This window comes from Lissotriton helveticus, chromosome 6 (assembly GCF_964261635.1).
Source record: "Lissotriton helveticus chromosome 6, aLisHel1.1, whole genome shotgun sequence".
Taxonomy (NCBI): domain Eukaryota; kingdom Metazoa; phylum Chordata; class Amphibia; order Caudata; family Salamandridae; genus Lissotriton; species Lissotriton helveticus.
The window spans coordinates 1,567,761,436-1,567,781,198 of record NC_136067.1 but is presented as its reverse complement, the minus strand read 5'-3'; positions in this window follow the sequence as shown (position 1 = coordinate 1,567,781,198).

The following is a 19,763-nucleotide window of genomic DNA, read 5'->3' as shown; positions in this document are numbered from 1 at the left end:
AAAAAAAAAGTTCTTTTCAGAACTACCTCCCCGTTAATAAAAAATTGGTACAATATTTGGAACTGTGCCAACCTCTATTTCTCTTAGTTCGCTTCCCAGTTCGCTCGCCGGTACGCGAACTAGAAGCGAACCAAAAACAGTAAGTATAAGGGAAGGAAACAGACACTTATGTTAAAAGAAAGACAGCTATAGGGGAGTAAACTAGAGATACTATTACCCGTAATCCACTGCTGATGATGTCACATATTACATCATTCATGACATGCTCAGTGACATCATCAGCAGAGGATTGCGGGTTTTTTGGCAACGTGCCTTATCCACGGTTTAATAACGCTGCCTTTTGCTTTATATAAGTTTTCAAATTGTATGAAATATATACCAATAGGTCGTTATGAACCTTTAGGTAGTGCTTTTCTTCATGAGGTCTGGTCGCTTCCATACACATACAGATGTTTCAAAGATGATCAAGAAGTTTATCTGAATGGAGAGGAATGCACTGAGACGCCAGATCATTCACTAATGTGTAGGCACATACAGTTACACGGTTCATGCAACAAACACCGACCAAATATGGCTTGCGTGTTGCAAGGCACGCCAGTTCCTGCTATCATCCCCACGTTCAAGTTGTTGGAAAATGGTAGTTATTTGATGCTCAATAATGAAGATTGTTCTGAGTTAATTAAAAGTATTCCTTTTATCGTAACAGTAAGTGAACGGGTTATTTGCTGCAGAAATGTTCTATTTCCTCCCACACATGAACATAGGGAGTTTTCAATCTGGCCACAAATACCAACCTTGGGACAGATTTCAACGGCATGGCAAGAATAAGAGCTCTTTTGTCTCAGAGAGAGGTGGCCTTGAGTTCGGCCCGTGAAACTTTCGTGCTTCACATAGCGAACACCCGTACAGAGGTGCAGACCCCTTTCAATTCACATTTGCCTTTCAATTTCAGCAAGATGGTTCCGACTATCTTTAACGCATCCTCCACAAAGACCCTGGCGCACTTTTTTAAAGTTGTTACCAGTGGTCTCGTGACTTCATTTGAGAAAATCTTTGGAGTCATCCCTGCTTCCTTTCATTCTATTTTCTCCACTCTGGTTCGTGGATTGGCATTTTTACTTGCATTACCAGCGGACGCTCTTGTGCTTTTTTACATTTTTAAATATGGATGTCCCTCCTATGCAACCTCCCACCCTGCAGCTGCTGACACTGTTCCGCAATCGCATGCTAGAATATTATGGCACAATGCCGTTGGCGATATTAAGCACGGCATATGGATTATCTTTTCGATTCTCCTACTTCACCTGTGTCCAGCCTGTATTTCACTGCCTGACCTGTGATTTCGATTGGGCCATTGATTTGTGTCTCTGCGGACCGGTTTCTCCTGACGTCGACTTTAATCAGCTGATGACTCCTATCATTACTCACGAGTTGGTTTGTCCTGGCGAAAGGATTATGGCTGTGGCATTGATGCATGGACTACTTGGTCCCTGGAATTTACTGGCGGCAGCACAGTCTTTCTTGGAACAGAGCTTTCTTGAAAACCCACCGAGCTGTCCTCTGATGGTGATAGAGGATCCGGTGCTGGGAGAGCACGTATGTTCTTTTCCGCTTTTAAATTGGATGGCTGAACTGTTTTCGGATGAAGACGGTGACTTCCTATTGGAGGCTGTTGCAGCTTATTTTGCATACACAGTTATGTCATAGACCTTTTTCATGTTTGATATGCTGAGTACTAGCATTTCATTGACAATTCATTGACTTATTTGTCAAGTTTTTATTATTTACCTTGCCTATTGGCTTAAGACTCGATAAAGTACTTGGCTGTTTTATTTTTCTTTAGCATTAAATTTTCCTAGTTTTTAATGCTTTACCTTGCGGACCGTCCACATATAAACTTGCAATCTGCTCTCATGAGATGGCACTTCTATTATCTTATTCAGTTTGTTTCCGGATCATGGGGAGGTGTCATCTAGGTCCTGGATATCTTTACACCGTGTTAAGTTAGCATGGGCTCATTACCGGTTTAAACGCCATTTTTCCTTTTTTGCAACTTCTGCACACGACACTTAGTTGTTGCTTTAGCTTTCCACCTAGTAGTTCATCGTGGTTTACATGAGAATAATATGTTATTGCTCTACTATCTGCTTTGCTTGTTAAACTATATCTGTACAGCGAGTGCTAAAGTTTCAAGAACAACACGATACAGAATTGTTATGAGGTCTGATCTCCACGACTTCATACTCATAACATAAGTGCAACTTCTGCCAATTCTGGGCATGAGGCGGGTTTTATATTGCTTTGCTGAACACACATACACAACAGTTGATGCGGTTCACATGAAGAGAGAGCTGGTGTATGCTGATGTGATTCCTTCAAATCTAAGACACTAAAGTATGGGCACGCCCTAAACCAACACAAAGAGACCTTCTTAGCAAATAATATAATATGTGTATTAGGGAGGGTGAGATATAAGCAGCCGCGGGCCGTGGAGGGAGTTACGGTGAGGCAGGGAGGCGGGGAGGGGGAGAAGCAGGGTGGAGCCCTCTCTACCTTGCCCCTCCCCCTCCCCGCCTCCCTGCCCCACCGTAACTCCCTCCACGGCCCGCGGCTGCTTATAAGTGTTGCTAACTCTTATTCATTTACAGCATGTTAACATACTGTCACCATTCGCTTTTTATGTACTAGTAACTATGCTGGTAATTTTGCTACTGATAATATGTGTACTTGTATTCTCCACCCTGCTTCTCCCCCTCCCCGCCTCCCTGCCTCACCGTAACTCCCTCCACGGCCCGCGGCTGCTTATAAGTGTTGCTAACTCTTATTCATTTACAGCATGTTAACATACTATCACCATTCGCTTTTTATGTACTAGTAACTGTGCTGGTAATTTTGCTACTGATAATATGTGTACTTGTATTATCTAAGATACTACGCCTGAGAAGACGGCATTAGTAAATAAACATTTCAAATACACATGTGTTCTTCTTAACTCCATGTTCTGGTTTCTAAGAAATATATAACGACCGACTGTTCATGAGTTCCACGTATCCTGAGGTACTATAAGTTCATATTCTGGATTGTCTAAACATTGAGAGTTTGTTATATCCAATGTGACACTGTACCTAGCTTGCTAAGGAGTTTTTGATTACTAACGTGAGTTTTGGGACACCCTAATTCGCCGAGGTTCCAATCCTCTGTCCACAGTTCTGTGTGAGAACAGAAACCCTGCGACAGGGGCACCCCCGACCCTTGCTGGAGCTTCATCACACTTGCGATACAACTCCAGCAATGCGCCACCTTTACGGCACAGATACATCACGCATCTGTGCTGTTTTTGCCCCATGATGCGCCGCATTGTAAATGCAGCACACCATAGGTGACGGAACAGCGGCACAGAATGACTAACACATCCCTGGTGATGCGCCAGTCATCATAAATGTATCCCTATGCTTCTTATCTTGTTAGAGATGAACCGCCATATGTATCATCAAAGTTTTTTGCATTTCCTAAATAGCGAACTTTAAGGAATAAATAGCGATTCTTTACCATTCCTAGTTTGCGATTAGCTATTTGCTAATTACAAATTACCCATTCATTTCCTTCATTTCCATAGGACGGTTGGACTCACTTTTAGCTCGAACGGCTGAATGGATTTCCACGAAACTTGGCAAAATTGTAGGGACTGGTAGCCCGATGTGCCTTTGCTATGTCTCAAGATATACGCTCCAGTGGTTTTTACGAAAATTAACTTTGAAAAATATATATTGGGCTACATTGGCCTATATATATGTTGGAGCCCAAATGTAGCCCAATGTAGCCCAATGAAGCCCAATGTAGCCCAATGTAGCCCAAAGATGGCCGCCAGACACACAAAAAAACAAATGTAGCCCAAATATCAGCCAGATGTAGCCCAACTATAGCCCAGTGACAGATGACCAATCAGCTTCGCAAACCTCCGTTACGCGAAGCGGAGCGCTGTTACAGATATATATCTTTTTTTGAACGTTAATTTCTCAAAATCCACTGGAGCACATATATTGAGACCTAGCAAAGGCACATCGGGCTACCAGTCCCTAATATTTTGCCAAGTTTCGTGCAAATCCATTCAGCCGTTCGATTATTATTATTATTATTTTTTTTTGCCCCGCGGGGCCCTTTTAAAACCTCCACATCAAACCTAGGGGGTCAGCGAGGATCTACTATGCCCCCTTATAGTTATTTCCCCCTTTGTTTTGACCTCCTCTTGTCTCTCGATCCTACCGAGAGACAAGATGGCGGCCGCTACGGACTTTTTGGAATGTTGACAGACGCCGGAGAACCAATCAGCTTCGCTTCACAAAGCTCCGTTGCGCGTAAAGTACGCGTCCTGGGACGCTGCCAGGTCCGCTGTTACAGATATATATCTTTTTTTAAACGTTAATTTCTCAAAATCCACTGGAGCACATATATTGAGACCTACAAAAGGCACATCGGGCTACCAGTCCCTACAATTTTGCCAAGTTTCGTGCAAATCCATTCAGCCGTTCGGGCTAAAAGTGAGGCCAACCGCCCTATGGAAAACTCAATGTTAAAAACACGTTTTGGGACCCCCCTTTTTTCTCGGCCCCCCCTTGACGAACCCCCCCCAAAATTTCAAGGGCTGCTCGGAAACAGAATGTGCCATTTTCCTGAAAATTTCAGCCAATTCCGTCCACAAACGCCAAAGTTATTAGACATAGAATTTTCAAAAATCCCATAGAGAAAAAATCCTAACTATATATACCTACTGGCGACCCCCAGTAGGTAATATATATATATATATATATATATATATGCCAAGCTGTATTGAAGAATGAGTGAGTGTATAAGTGTCTGTATAAAGGATTTAGTAGGTATGTGACTGACTGTATAAATGAGTGATTACATTTGTCTTACTGAATGCATGGGTTAGTTACTAAACTGTGTGAATGTCTGTATCAGTCTGTGTCTTGTTGTGTAACCTGCTGCATGGGTTGCTCAGTAGCTACATAAGTGTCTCTAAGGGTTATTGATTGGTTGAGTGAGTATTTGTATGGGAGAGTGAGTGAGTGTATGGGTGGGTGAGAGGTGTCTGACTGTGCATAGATGTGTGAGTGGTTAATTTACTGGGTGTATGGGTTCAAAAATGCATGTGGAAACAGCTGTATGGGTGGGTGAGTGTGTGTATGAGTCTGTTGGTAACTGAATGGATATCTCAGTGGTACATGAGGAAGTAACTACATATGTAAAATACAGTGTATTGCTGTGAACCCTGTGCCAGTGGGTTCTAGGCTAGCTGTGTGTGCGTTGCTGTTGGCGGCTGGCTCTGGCTGCACAAACTTTATTTTAAAATTGTACCTTTGCCTCATTTTACCTTGTGTTGTCTTGTCTGGCTCCCGCTCCCCTAGACCCGGTCCGACACGGCTGAGTGCCGATTGATCGGAGGGCTGATGGGGTTGTCGGTCGCCATCTTGGGAGCCTTCTCCCATGTCAGCGCTCTAGTCTCCTGCGCCTCTGACCTTCTTAAGCCCCCCTTCATGCGCGCCAAAGGCAAGCCCGTCTGTGCCCGTCCGCGGCCGGCCGGGGCTAGGGGCACCTCACTATGCCCGTTTTCTTTCCTACTCTGCTGCACAACTTTGCTCTTATCAGGCTTCCTGGCCACTTCAGCCAGCCTCTCTCACACGGGTCATTGACCTTGGCTTGGCTCGAGGTAGGCCCTCATGTACTCTTCCTGCCTCCCTGCCTTCACTCTCACCCTTCTCCCCCGCCCCTCCCCAACCTCCTCCCTCCTCCAACCCTACACCTACTATTTCGGCTTTCCTTTTGAACATCAGGTCGGCAGTCAAGCATCAGCTTGAACTGTATAATTTCTTGGATTCCTATAAACCAGATCTCTTGCTCCTGACGGAAACATGGTTCCGCACGGATTCGTTACCTAACGTACTAGCAGCTCTTCCTCCCCCCTACTTCGTCCTCCAGGCTGATCGGCCGGAGGGGAAGACGGGGGGGGCGGGGTCGCCCTGATTGTCCGAGCCGGTTTACACTCTCAGGTGCTCCCTTCCCCTCCCATATCAGCGGTCGACTACCTAGTCGTACGTTCCGCTTCCTTTCAGATCCCTATCACATGTGTGTTAATTTATCGCCCACCCCAGCCCAGCCCATGTTTTATCCCTGCCATCCAGGACCTACATGCCACACCGGTAGTTAACAATGTCATAGTCAGACTGGCCCATGATGCCATCAAGTGGTTTACCCCTGGCCTTAAAGCAAAAAAACTTTAAGTGCGCCAAGCAGAGCGAGCCTGGAGGTTTGCCTACTGTCCCACTCTCAAACTCCGTTATATTTCCACCCTTAATGAATATAAAAGAGATATCCTCCTCGCCAAGACTGGATACTTCTCGGGGAGGATTCTCGCAGCCGAGAGTCAGCCAAGAGAAATCTTCGCTACAGTCCACGAGCTGGCTTCCTCTGATAGGACATCTTCTAAAACCCCCCCTCCCAGCTTCTCTGCGACTCCCTCAATGATTTTTTCATTGAGAAAGTCGCACTTATTAAGGCCAACATACCCCCCCTTCCCCTACCTTTTGTGATCCCCAGCCGTCACCAAACATGTCTGGCCTGACCCACATACCACCGTTGACCAAAGAAACCCTTTTCCCCTGCTAGCCCGCGTCAAGTCAGGATCCCCCGCCGACCCCTTCCCGGCTTATGTTTTACGTAAGATCTTCTCAGACTGCTATCTGCCCCCCCTCACCCTTTTGAATGACTCCCTTAGACTGGGTACTGTCCCCGCCCCCTATAAAGTGGCTACCATTATTCCCATCCTAAAAAAGCCTGGTGCCGATCCCTCTTCCCCTTCAAACTATCGTTCTATTTCCCTCCTTCCCTTCCTGGGCAAGGTCCTTGAGTCTTACGTCACCAAGGTGCTTAGTTCCTTCGTGGAAGACAGTGGCTACCTCGCACCGTGCCAGGCGGGTTTCCGCCCAGGCATTCCACCGAGAAGGTGGTCATCTCTGTCATAGATGAACTCAGGGAGGGGCTGGATTCCAACACCCCTCAGGCCCTCATTCTTTTCGACCTGTCCGCTGTCTTTGACACGGCGGATCATTCTATTCTTCTCTCCCGTGTCAAGGTGGCGGGCATAGGGGGCCCGGTGTTGGCCTGGCTTACCTCCTTTTTGAGTGACCGCACCCAGGCCGTCCACCTTGCCGATTTTTCTGCTTCTCCATGCAAGGTGCAGTGCGGTGTTCCTCAAGGATCGTCCCTTTCCCCCTTATTGTTTAACCTGTACATATTCCCCCTTATTTCTGCACTACAGGAGATGGAGGTCACGGTGTATAACTATGCCGATGACCTCAAGCTCATTTTCAACCTTTCCCACTCCCCAGCTAGTGTTCACAATTTTCAATCTGTCATGTTGTTCATCTGGGACTGGATGAACTGCAATCATCTTAAACTAAACCCGGATAACACAGAGCTAGTTCTTACCGGCGGCAGTCGCAGTCCCTGGTCCCCCACTTTCTGGCCTCCCTCCCTGGGCCCCCCCCAGTCACCGTCGTCCTCTGTCAAAACACATGGGATCACATTAAACCAACACCTTACACTGCACTCCCAGATTAGTTCCGTAGTTTCCTCCTGTTTTTTTACCCTCCGCACCGTCTGGAAAATCTCCCGTTTTTTTTTTTCCTGCTTTAAAATTGATTCTAATGGCGATGGTTTTATCGCGGTTAGACTACGGGAATATCGTGTATAACGGTGTTCCCGCCTATGCCCTTTGACGCCTCCTGCTAGTGCAAAATCAGGCTGCCCGCCTGATTTATGGGCTACCCAAATCCCATCACATAACTCCCCTACTCAAATCACTACACTGGTTACCCGTTAAAGAACGGGCTCTCTTTAAGCTGGGCTGCATGACTTTTCAGGCTCGGGCGGGGACCAGCCCCGCTTTCATTTCTTCCGCTCTTAAGGCCTATTGTCCCAGCAGAGAGTTACGCTCCTCTACCAAGTTTCTTCTATCTGTACCCTGCTTCAAGAAAAGCAGGTCGGGAGGCATGAAATTTTCTGTCCTCGCCCCCACCTTCTGGAACGCACTCCCGCCTGTTATCAGATCTGCTGCTTCTTATATGGAGTTTCGAAGGACCCTTAAAACGTTCCTTTTCCTGCAAGCTTTCCGATCTTAGTCCTTTGCACCCCCGCCCCTGTTTTCAGCATCCCCCAGTGCCAAGAAACCGCTTGGTAGACGTGCGCTTTATAAATTCTTTTAAATTCAAATTCAAATGTATGTGAGAGTCCACTTGTGGAGCTTCACGGAGTTCCACTTGGCGCAACTCCGCAAACTATGCCGACATGTACCATGTTATATGACAAACATATGTGTTCCAAAACAGCAGCTGGGTTTCTCTATTATGCCTAGGTGTTAGTGTCTGGCCACAGAGAATAAAAAGGAGCTATGTTGTTTGACCTTGCCTGGGCTGTCCTGAATAAATCCCAGGAAAAGAAAAAAATACAAAAACATGTGCAGACTAAAAGCACAAAAATCTAGCAGGATATTTGGTAATATGTGCAAAGCAAAAGCAGCCTACTGTATGCATAATTAGGCTTGCATAGGTAAAACAACAATAGGCTATAAAGGAAACACACAACCACCTCCCTTTGGTCAGAGCAATAGCATGAGAAATACCAAAATAATTTGAATTTGATCATAGGATAAGCAAATTAAAAGCATGTCTATCAAGCATGTTAATAAAAGAGATTACAAATATATATAAAAAATCTCATACATTTAGAAAAAAATATCAAATTATGGGGCATCCGAGGTATTCATGATGCCACTTGCAAATACAATGACCAGGAACTCCAAAATGAAGTCTGGCTGTGCAGAAGGCCATTGATCTACAGCCCACATTCCAGAGAACAGAAAGGATACTTGGTCTCAGCCAACACTGAGATAATTACCGGGTAACCTGCATCAATGTTAGAAGAGCCAGTAATTAGTGATCCATGTGACGATGCACACATCTCCTGTGGAAGGATTTGCTCATTCCCTGCATTGTGGAGAAGCCACAACCCAAGGGACAACTCTGAAAATGGGTCAATAAAGGACTCAGCAGCAGTTCCATCTCCATGGTAGCAGGCATCTGCAAAACTTTTGCAAATATCTAGTGCCCATACAAAGGGGCACGATAGGCAATAGAACACGGGTTGCATGCACGTAAACCAGGCAGGTCAAAATGTTACCTACCAATCAGGGTCTAGTTCTTGAAGAAACAAGGTGGTATATTATCAAGGGGGTTTATCTCCGCTTTTTTTTACTTTAAAAGCCAAGAAAGCGGAGATAAAATTATCTCCCTATTACCTAGCTGTCGCTAACACCAGTTAGCGACAGCTAGTAGGAGATAGCGACCATCTTGGGCCCCACTTTGCATGTCAGTGATATTTATCACTAATGACATGCAAAGTGGGCGTGCCAAGATGTTAGCGACTGGAAACAGTCGCTAACATCGCTATCTCCTATTACCAACTTTTGGAGATATTCGCGCTAAGCGCGAATATCTCCAAAAACTAACACCTGCCCTGAGCAGTTCTTAGCCATGTTATCCAATGGGAGGTGTATAACATGGCTAAGAGCATTAGCTCGGTAATGCATGAATATCGCTGACTTTTCAGCGATATTCATGCATTGCGGCCGTTTTTTATCGCATTTGCGATAAACCTTGATAATAGCAAGGTTTATCTGCGATAATTTCTTACAATGCTTAGCGTTAAAAAATTAGTTGCTAAGTATCGTTAGCGATAAATATCGCTTAACGTTGGTAATATGCCCCAAGATTCCAAAGTATCGTAGCATACGCTCACAACACTACTGGAGTGGTCGTTGTTTCAGGGGGCTAGCAAACGGAAGGTCCATTGCAGAGAAGCAAAAATAGGATCAAAATGCTACAAATGAAGAATAATAGCAGTGGGAATCCTCTAAACCTTTTTAAAAAAAGTGAATGAATAAAAGCCAGTATAACTCTGAAGATGCCAGGCCGGAACGTGAACCTTACAGAAATGCATAAGACAAGCAGTGTTAGATGCATTAAAAATTCTATGAACAAATCTGTCAAAATGTAGTGTGAGGTTCGTGTTTAACAGTGCCTGTATCTTGCTGGATATATGTAATTTGAAAGTCTATCTGGCATATGTGAGAGCTACTGCTTTTTGAAACTATAGTGCTTTGAGTCTACTTAGCTCATTAAAGTCTTCCTTCAAAGTTGTAATGGGAGGCCACAGTAGGCTATCATCAGCTCTTTGCTTGGGGGGAAATAAGATGTTATTTCAACACACAACAGTTTGAGAAACTGATAAAATGTATGGAATTTCCACGCAAATTCCATATCAATCTGGATCAGTAAGCATTAAATAACTGCCATTTGAAAGGGCAGTAATACATGGAAGTATTGCAGGAGCTGGTATTCCTTTTAAAAACAGGCCACATTTGCAATTGAACCAATACATGCACTGTACATAGTAATGTGTGTGCAAACATGTGAGTGCCCGACATAAGAGTCACGTTAATTTCCAGTAAGGAATACCACTTTGCCGGCATGGTCACAATGGTAGGAAAAACAGAGGGACCATAATTCATGGACAAAGCTGCCTACTCGGGGTTCATATCTACCGACAGGGAAAAGTTTAATGCAAATTGTGAACTGGAATGTCAAAATAGGTAAAGATGTTACACCATGTATTAACCATACAGCTGAAGATGTTTCAGCTATGGTAAATGGGAGTTGTTCTAACTTCTCCAAAGGCAACATTGTATAGGTTGCATATTTCATTGCTATCAGATGTTGTTTGCATGTTAAATTAAAAAGCAAAAATAAGTTACTGGAATTCAGATAATGCTATGGTATGAGCTCCTTCATAAGGTTGTAAAGTGTCTAGCTAAACTGCCTGATAGATCTAAGCTGACTTTCCCCATGATACAATTATGATAACAGAACATGTCAACATAATTAGCAGAACTAAGGTACAGGTCCTCAGATTCAAACAGTATAATATTACAGCACACAGAAATCATAGAATTTTCAGATTCAACATCCCAATTATCTGAATGTAACCCAGGTACTATTACATCACATATAGAACTGTTAAATGCATATGGTATCTGCAGGAACTCAGTGGTAACAAATATGTCAAAAGAAACTTTATTACAAACAATATCATCACCTACTGGAATGGCTGAAATGTTCAAGAGTGACAAATCTCTTTAGAGTTTATGGGAAGAAGAATGGGAAGCCAACACCCCATTGACCATTTCAGCAGCAGATAATTCTAGGAGTTAGTGGCCATTAATCAACAGGAAAAAACTGTCACAAATCCAATCCACAGGAAAAACAAAAAAACAAGAAAAGTTTAATCCACACAAATATCCAAGGGGGACTTGATAAGTGTGTTACAAGCATGAAAAGAAAACATTGATCTGTGCTGGAGAAGCGATTAAAACAGAAGAACTGTCTTAGAAAAAAAATCATCTTGAGCCGTATTATACCCAGAAGCACTGAGTTGAACAACAAGAGGCTCCGATTTTGTAACAGGACTCAAAACATCCAAAAGAGGAGGATCAACCAATAGACTATCAGTACAAATGACAGCTGCAGAAGATGCATCAATAAGAACAGTACTCACTTTGGTTGTTTTTCCGGCTGCAGACTTGGTCTGCACTACAGCTGTGGAGTAGCAACTTATGTGGTGTTCACCAGCTGCAGAGGACGGACACCCCGTGGACCACTATTTAGAATCAGCTACATGGTATAGTTTGATATGTTTAATGGAGACAAAGGGGTCGAATCCGATCCGGTAAAATCCCTGTCCGTACGATTCGTATCCGGAGCCGTTTCCGTACGACTCGTACACACACCGTACGACTCGCCGAGTACGATCCAGACCGGGTGATCGGGACGCTATTCGTACAGTCCACGTCAGGTAAGGGCTATTCGTATGGAAAAGCGCTCAATCACATACACACCGTACGGCGCGTACCCCCAGCGTACATGGGGTACGCGCCGTACCCCTGTGATCATGGGGGGTACGTGCCGTACCCGGGGGGGCGTTCCGTACCTGTTTCGGCGTGAACTCTGCGTTTACGACTGTTTTCAGCTCCCGTAGGAAAAGGGTCGTACGGTGCATACCCGACACGAATCGTACTTGCTGGGTCATAAAAACCAGCCGCGAACCATAGTGATGTCGCGTACAGCGGGTTCCGAGTGAGACTCGTACGGAGATTTGAGTCGTACGGAGTCCTGTCCGACTCGTATGGAGTTCGGCTCCTGGTACGGATCGTACTTCGTCGTACGTACAGGACGTCTACGGGTACGATTCGTACGGGGAAAAAACGCTCCGTACGACGATTCGGAGCGCATTTTACCGGATCGGAATCGACCCCATAGTGTTTGTCTTTAGAACCAGGAAGCAGTCGCAGATCATAGTCCTTGTGCCTTTGATGCCAAGCATAGGCACTGGTGCTCGATATGATGACCAGAATTCCTTTTTAATTGCCACTTTTTCTCAAACGAGATTCCCATTTTCAGAATCCACCAGAATGTTTGGGTTTCAAGTCGGTACTCAAAGAGGCATACATCTTCAAATGTTCACTTGATTGGCTGTCAGAACTTTTGTAGCTCCTGTAAGATTATCTATGTCAAAGGTTGTGGCTACCGCCAAAATGTCTTGACCATCAAAGTCTGGAACATACATTTTGATGGCACAAAGTACTTTGCATTGGGTCCACCCACCCAGAGATCTTTTAGGGAGGTTATTTGGAGCCCTCTGAACCCCATAGATGTGATTTATCCATTCCCCCCACTGCCTAATAATCTAGTTGTTAAGTACTACTTTAAGTCACGGTTCACTCTTCCCACAACAGAAGTTCCCTCAGGACTATATGGAGAAGAATAATGCAACTGTACATCAAGGGAAGCCATAGAATCCTGGTACGCTATTGATGTGAAAGCCAGACCCTGGTCTGAGTAGAATGCACTGGAAGCATGTGTTCCAACAAAGACGTGCAGGTTTTTAAATACAGTACGAGCATCAGCCGAACACTGTGGTCATACCCATTGGAACCTAGAGCAAGAATCAACTGCAACCAAAATGCATTTGAACACAGTGTCCGAAATCAGTGGACCATAGTACTCCAAATAAATGCAGCTGAAAGGCTTGCTGGAGATCAACAGGTGTAATTGTGGTGGACAAGCAAAGGTAGAAGCTTTAATTTGTTGACAAATTTCATAACACAGGAAATAATGTTTGGGCTGTTAATATAAGTCAAGCAACCAATAACGTTGCTGTAGCAGTGAAATAGTGGCCATCACACCAGCATGTGCCGAATTAACACCTTCATGTGGCGCTATCAATAAAGTAATTATGCGGTCTTGGTTGAGAATCAATCCATTGCCAACCCCAGAAATTGTTACTAAAGGGATATTTTGCTCATTGAAGTGATAACAATATTTATAAGGAAAGCCCTTTGCTAAAAGGGTGCGGTCTTTCTTTGCATTAATAGCAGCCAAGATATTATTCTCTATTCTTGTTTTGTTGTATTTGCAGCAACTGTAGCTGCGGCAACTGCAAATTTGTCTGCTTCCTCAGCCAAGGAATTCCCTACAGTGTGGGCTCCCACATGCTAATGACTAGAACACCAAGTTACTTCAGGTAACGCTTTTTCCTTGGTATCATGCAATATTGCTGGGATCCGTGCAAAACTAAAAAATGAGGAGTGGATGGGCTTTGTTGATACTTTTGATCTATTTGTCTGCAAGAGACTTGGGCCGTTGAGGATTTATATATAAATGATTTTCTTTCCTTCTGTGATCCTGCCATTCCAGCCACTTCAACAATGGTGATAGGCAGTTTGCCTATTCTCCTCTCAGTTACACATAATAGGATAAAGGTGAAATCATTAAGTTCGTCCCCCTAGGTTCGAATGCTAATGCTCTCAGGAGTGGTTAATGTAAACATAGTGATTATTATTTTTATCATAACCTTTTTGATCACCAAAATACTAATGTCGTAACTATGTTGAATGAGACAATAATGAAGGTTAACAACTTGAAATAAAATGCTTGTATTTTTTGGGGAGGAGACATTATTTGTCAAACATGCCAGTTCCATGAAACAAAGGTGTATGGCATTGAGAACAAGTCATTATTACATTTTAAACATACTCCGTATGGGGATGTGCTTAATACCATTCTGATGACATCTTATCTTTTTTTTAGCCAATTTTGTGAAAGAAATCCCAAACCAGCTTCCTTTATTCTCAGGTGGTCTAGTCCCAGTACCATGGATCACATGTTAATTGAAATAAGTAGAACCATTGGGTAATGCATTTTAGGATAACGTTGCACCCTGCCAGAGAACACAATCCACTAGTAGTACTTTTAAAGTTAGATTGATCAAAAGCAGGCTCTAAGGCTACCACTGCTCCTATTGCATTTAATCCAAATAGTGGGTGTAGATTAAAATGGGACCAGGTTGACCCAAAGGTTTATGATCATAAGATTGTGGCAGACAAATATATGCTAGTTTTGAGGTGTCTAACTGAAGAGATTTCCCCAAGATACCTAGTTCAGAATTTTCAAACTTTATATTCTGTCATTTCACATGCTCTAGTAACCAGCGTTCTGTACCTCGGTCTCTTTCCCCAAGATGGTTTATGGGCATGCTTGAAGGCACATAGACAATTAAAGCTGGCCTTAAAAAGGCTTTCCTATGGATAGAGAAGCTGTATTTGCCACCCATTCTTTGTACAAGAATACAATTAAAGCTGGAATGGTCAAGCATTGGAGTATCTACTGGCGGCAGGTAGATTGAGATTCAAGGAAATTGTGTGAAGTTATAAACTTGCCTCTTCCCCTGACATATTTTGGAAACATCTTGGTTTGTTAATTTCTCCCACATTTTTAATCCTCTCACTAGAGAGTTAGATCCAGCGAAGAGGAAATGAGTGCACAGAATGGAGCCCAATTATGGTTCAGTTAAGCCAGTCCTTTTTAGTCAGGGAAGTTAAGGAAGCCGTTGGGCAAAGTAAATGTGGAAAAGCCCCAGGCCCGGATGGGGTCCCAGTATAATTTTTCAATGATAACTCAGACTTATGGGCCCCCTTGCTTGCAAATATCTTCAGAGTGATATTATCGTCCCATAACCCCATCATGGAAAAAAAGCTACTGTAGTCCCAATTTTCAAGCAGACGGATAGAGCAGAACCAGCCTATTATTAGCCAATCTCTTTAATAGATACTACAGTTAAGATCTTGGGGAGGGTTCTTTTATCCCGCCTAGAAGGATGGGCTCCCTCAAATAACATCCTATCAGATGTCCAATACAGCTTCAGGCAGGCCAAGGCATGGTTGAGCAGTATCTAAATCTGTCACTTATTGTGGGTCAAGGTGCCAAGTCCATGAGAAGCTCTCTACATCTAGCATTCATGAACCTGTCGAGTGAATTTGACACTGTCAACTGTGCCACACTCTGGGGTACGATGGGGACATGGGGGTGGAAGAACCCCTTGTCATTCAGAGACTGCATTCTAGTACTACGTGAAGATTCGGTATGGCCTGGAAGCGAGGGTACCCCGCCTATAGTCCTGACTGAGGGCATGCGGTAGAGTTGCATCCCGGCTCTATTTTTATTTTTCATCTATATACATGGTTTAGAGACCTACTTACTACATCCTGTCCCCCTTCTCTCTATGCAGGCGATATTACCTAGAACAGCTAACAGTCTCCCAAATACTCTGGAAGCTTTTGTTCAATGTATTTCCACTATGGATTTGAAAAATAAATAATAATAAGTCCTACAGAATGATATGGAAAATAAATCAACATCAGACCTACATAATGGTATGCAGACAAAAATAACTATGTCCAAGGCTTTTTATATCCTGGGGAATCTGGAGTTAAGGTAACCAATTTCAGTTTTTTGGGTCGTCTTTTTAACTTACACCTAAGCTGGGACCCACTGCTAATACCAAAAGCTCAACAAACCAATAGAGCTATAACTAAATCTTCCGATTTGCAGTAAAATTGGGTCATAGACCTGCAAAAGAAATTATAGCTCTTTTTATAGCCAAGCGTCTTTCCATTGCTTCAATGGCGTGTGAGTGTCAGGGTATTTTGGTTAGTCTAGACTTCACATTTTAGAATATAGTTTTACTTGGTGAATATTGATGGCACTGCAGGGAACTGTTACCATTTTTTTATCATTCAAAGATGAACTTACAATTTCTAGAGGACTGTGTAAGTTTTGCTCCGTTATTTCTATGGAATACACCAGAATTAGGATTCTTTAGGCTCATCCTTCAGGATTGCTTGGCCCTGGATAACACTCATGGTATTCCCAGCCTTGCATATATACTTTCCAGTTTTAGGCAGCTGAGGCTCAGTGGACTTTTTGAAGAACCAACTCCTATACCACATGCAGCAAAAGCCTTAGTTAAGATGTCCTGCTATGAACAGGCCCAGGACGAGAGCATACGCAAACATTTGGTAAATTTGTAACACGTGATTTTTATAAGGGAGGTGACATGTTATCTCAGTGTTATAGAAAATACTCAATACATATTTTATTTGATTGGTGTATGTTTGGGTACTGTACACTTCTTAGTGGCATTTTCAGTCCAAGGAGAGTGGCAGGATAATCTTCCACCATGCCTGTCTGACGGTTCCTCGAGTCAAAGTGATCCAGCGGCCCTATAGAAAATATGCCATAAGCAACACTACCCAATTCCACAATACTCACCATTAATCATAAATCACTCACAACACCCATAAACTAACATGACATATTTTGAGCAACTGAATCATGTGACCTAATTAACCTATTCACAAAATATATACATTTATATGCAACTGCAGTAGAATGATTTCATCACACTTTAACAAACCCGTACGAATTAATTAAGCCACTGTGGCGAAAGATCTGCTAATTGTAACCTAAATACATGAAATAACAAGACCAGCTTGTTCTTCAAAGAAAGTATTTATTAACTTTTTAATCAGAGAAAGTGCATTAGAATCTTTTTATTAAAGCATTTTCTTAAAAGGTTTGTTGCAAAACGGTAATGACAGTTTCAAGCATGGGAAAAGTATATTCAAATAGAAAAGCAGTTTGGCATCATCTAAACCCTAAGTCCCTAGCTGTACTTGCACTAATAATGAATAAGGGGAAAAGTCTTTAGGCCCTAAAAGGATTTCTTACGTGCTCCAATATGAGTCCAACAACACGACACGTCCATCTGGAGAACAGCAAGCAGCAGCATGTCTCTCTACCAGGGGATGAATTTTTATACCTTTCTAACTAACTTAATCTAAGAAAAATAATATACTTTTTGTACGAACTAAATTTCCATTGACTGTCAAGTGACAGGCCATCATGTCATCACATTCTTCAGAACCTCAGTTCCGTCTCTTTCTTAGAGTCCATTGTCCTTTGCTTTCGAGTCATGGAGCTTCCTCTGATTCGCAACAAATGTTTTAAATGTTCACGACTTCCTCAGCTCGCCACACTTTTCTGCCGGTTCCTGGCCTTGGCCACGCTGACTAAAAGAACAGTCAGCTCATCACGTTTACTTTTCTATCCATGTAAAAAAACTTGGCAGAAAACTTCTCCATGCAGGACTCTTGCTTTCAGCGAGCAGAACTTTTGCCTACTGCAAATGCACTAGGCCCCAAACTACTTTCACGTTAACTAGTATATAAACAAACACAAAAGAATAATTAATGCAAGAAATAAAGTTTGTTCTGTTACCCACCCACCATTGCTAATGTTAACCCATTAGTTTATGTAACCTAGCATGAAATACAAATAAAGCAGCGTTTGTATCTACCATTCTTCATTTAGTCCAGCAGGATTCTCCACATACCTGTATAAAAATAAAAAGACACAACATAGACAAAAGCACATATAAAATAGGCACATACCATTAATTAAACAGCTGCAATTAATATTGACAAGACAATAAACAAACAAAACAAGGTTAGTTCATTATTTTTAAAACGTACTTGCTGCAACATAGAGCACATAATGTTAAACCCACATGTTTGTGAATGCAATTTTATTCTAGGTTGGTTTAATCAAATCATGCAAAACCTGTTAGTTCAATTAATCCTTATGGAAGATTAACTTCACGAGTCAGAATAAATATATTTCTGAAACTCGCTCCATCAACTCCCTCATCTGGTGATTTCAAAATCACCAAACCACACCCAAAATTTAGCAAATTTTATCTAAGATGAACATGATTCGATTTCACTGTGTTAGTATTTCTAAAGACTTGTCTCAGCTGTCTGTCTGCAACTATCATATTGAGCTCTACGAAACTCCTTCAGCTCTATCTCTCTTTCTTGTTCCTTCTTGATTTTGTAAATCCTCTTCTTTTCCCTCAGATACTTTTTTCTCTTGTGTAACATGCCACTGATCTTCAACAAAACTATCACAAAAATTATTACAAATAAAAGTGTTAGAATCTTGCCAAGAACTGAACCACCAATCTCTTGAAACCAGGTTTTGATAGCCTGAAATCTTTTGAAAAGTCGTTCTGAAAAATCGTCCTCTTCTAGGGGAACTATCTCTGAATGCATTTCTGTAATGTTCTTAATGTACATTTCAATATTTCTACTCTCATCAGGGATATATGTACAGCAGTGCTGGACATGTAAAATACCACAGACTCCTCCCTCTTTCGCTAGGAGTATGTCCAGGGCAAGACGGTTTTGCATTACCATCGATCTGATTGCAATGACCTCGGTATCCACTAATTGGAAACCACCAGCTGTGTCAGTTGACAATCTGTCGACTATTGTGGACAATTTTCTGATTCTTCCTGCATTCAGAGTTATACCCACTAAAGGTATCACTGCCTCAAAAATGTCTCCCAAAATTTCTGAGAAACTTTCTCTTTTGTCCCTATTTACATGGCTACTGATTTCGAATGAGCCTTCTGCATTTCTTTCAACATGAAATATTTTCGGGAAAACAAGACCAACAAAACACGTCCCATACCAATGGTCGGGGAGACTATAATAGGCTTTGTCTCCACAAATAAAATAAATCCCCGGAAAAATTGGGTCTCTACCACTTTTGAATCCCCAACCCCCCATAATTTGATATGTGTCTTCACAATTGCTAGCTCCCACAAAATAATTGTCAACAAGTGTGTTATCTCTTCTAATACAAAGCTTGCCACTAATTGGCTTGTCTATGTGAATTGCAACATTGTCAAAAGATTTGCCATTACATTTTTCATCCTCCTTTTGCCAGACTTGGATTTGGTATGCTTGACCATCTCATTTCTTTTATAAATCGCTCGCCTCTCCTCAACAAGGTTCAGGAAAGTCTTTTCCTCAGCTCTCAATTTGCAAGTTAGATTATTTCTGTAAGCATACTCATAAGTGAGTTCGTTAGTGACTATAAAGAATTCCCTCATCTGTTTCGCTTGCTTGTGTTTATTTAAAGCCTTCTCAATTTTCAGGTTAGCAAAAATCTCATCGTAATTAAAGTAATAATACTCTAGACGACCAGTTTGATCAAATAAACTAGCTATCACACTGCAGGTTATGCCGTAAGTAAGAGGAAGCATATTGTATGTCACTCCCTCTGAAACAGAAGCAGGCAAATTTACACAGATGTAGCAATCTTTGACTCCCATAACCTTAACATATTCTCCCAGAAGCCTTGAAAATGTGTTGCTAGAAAAATCACCAACAGACCTGTCTTGATGAG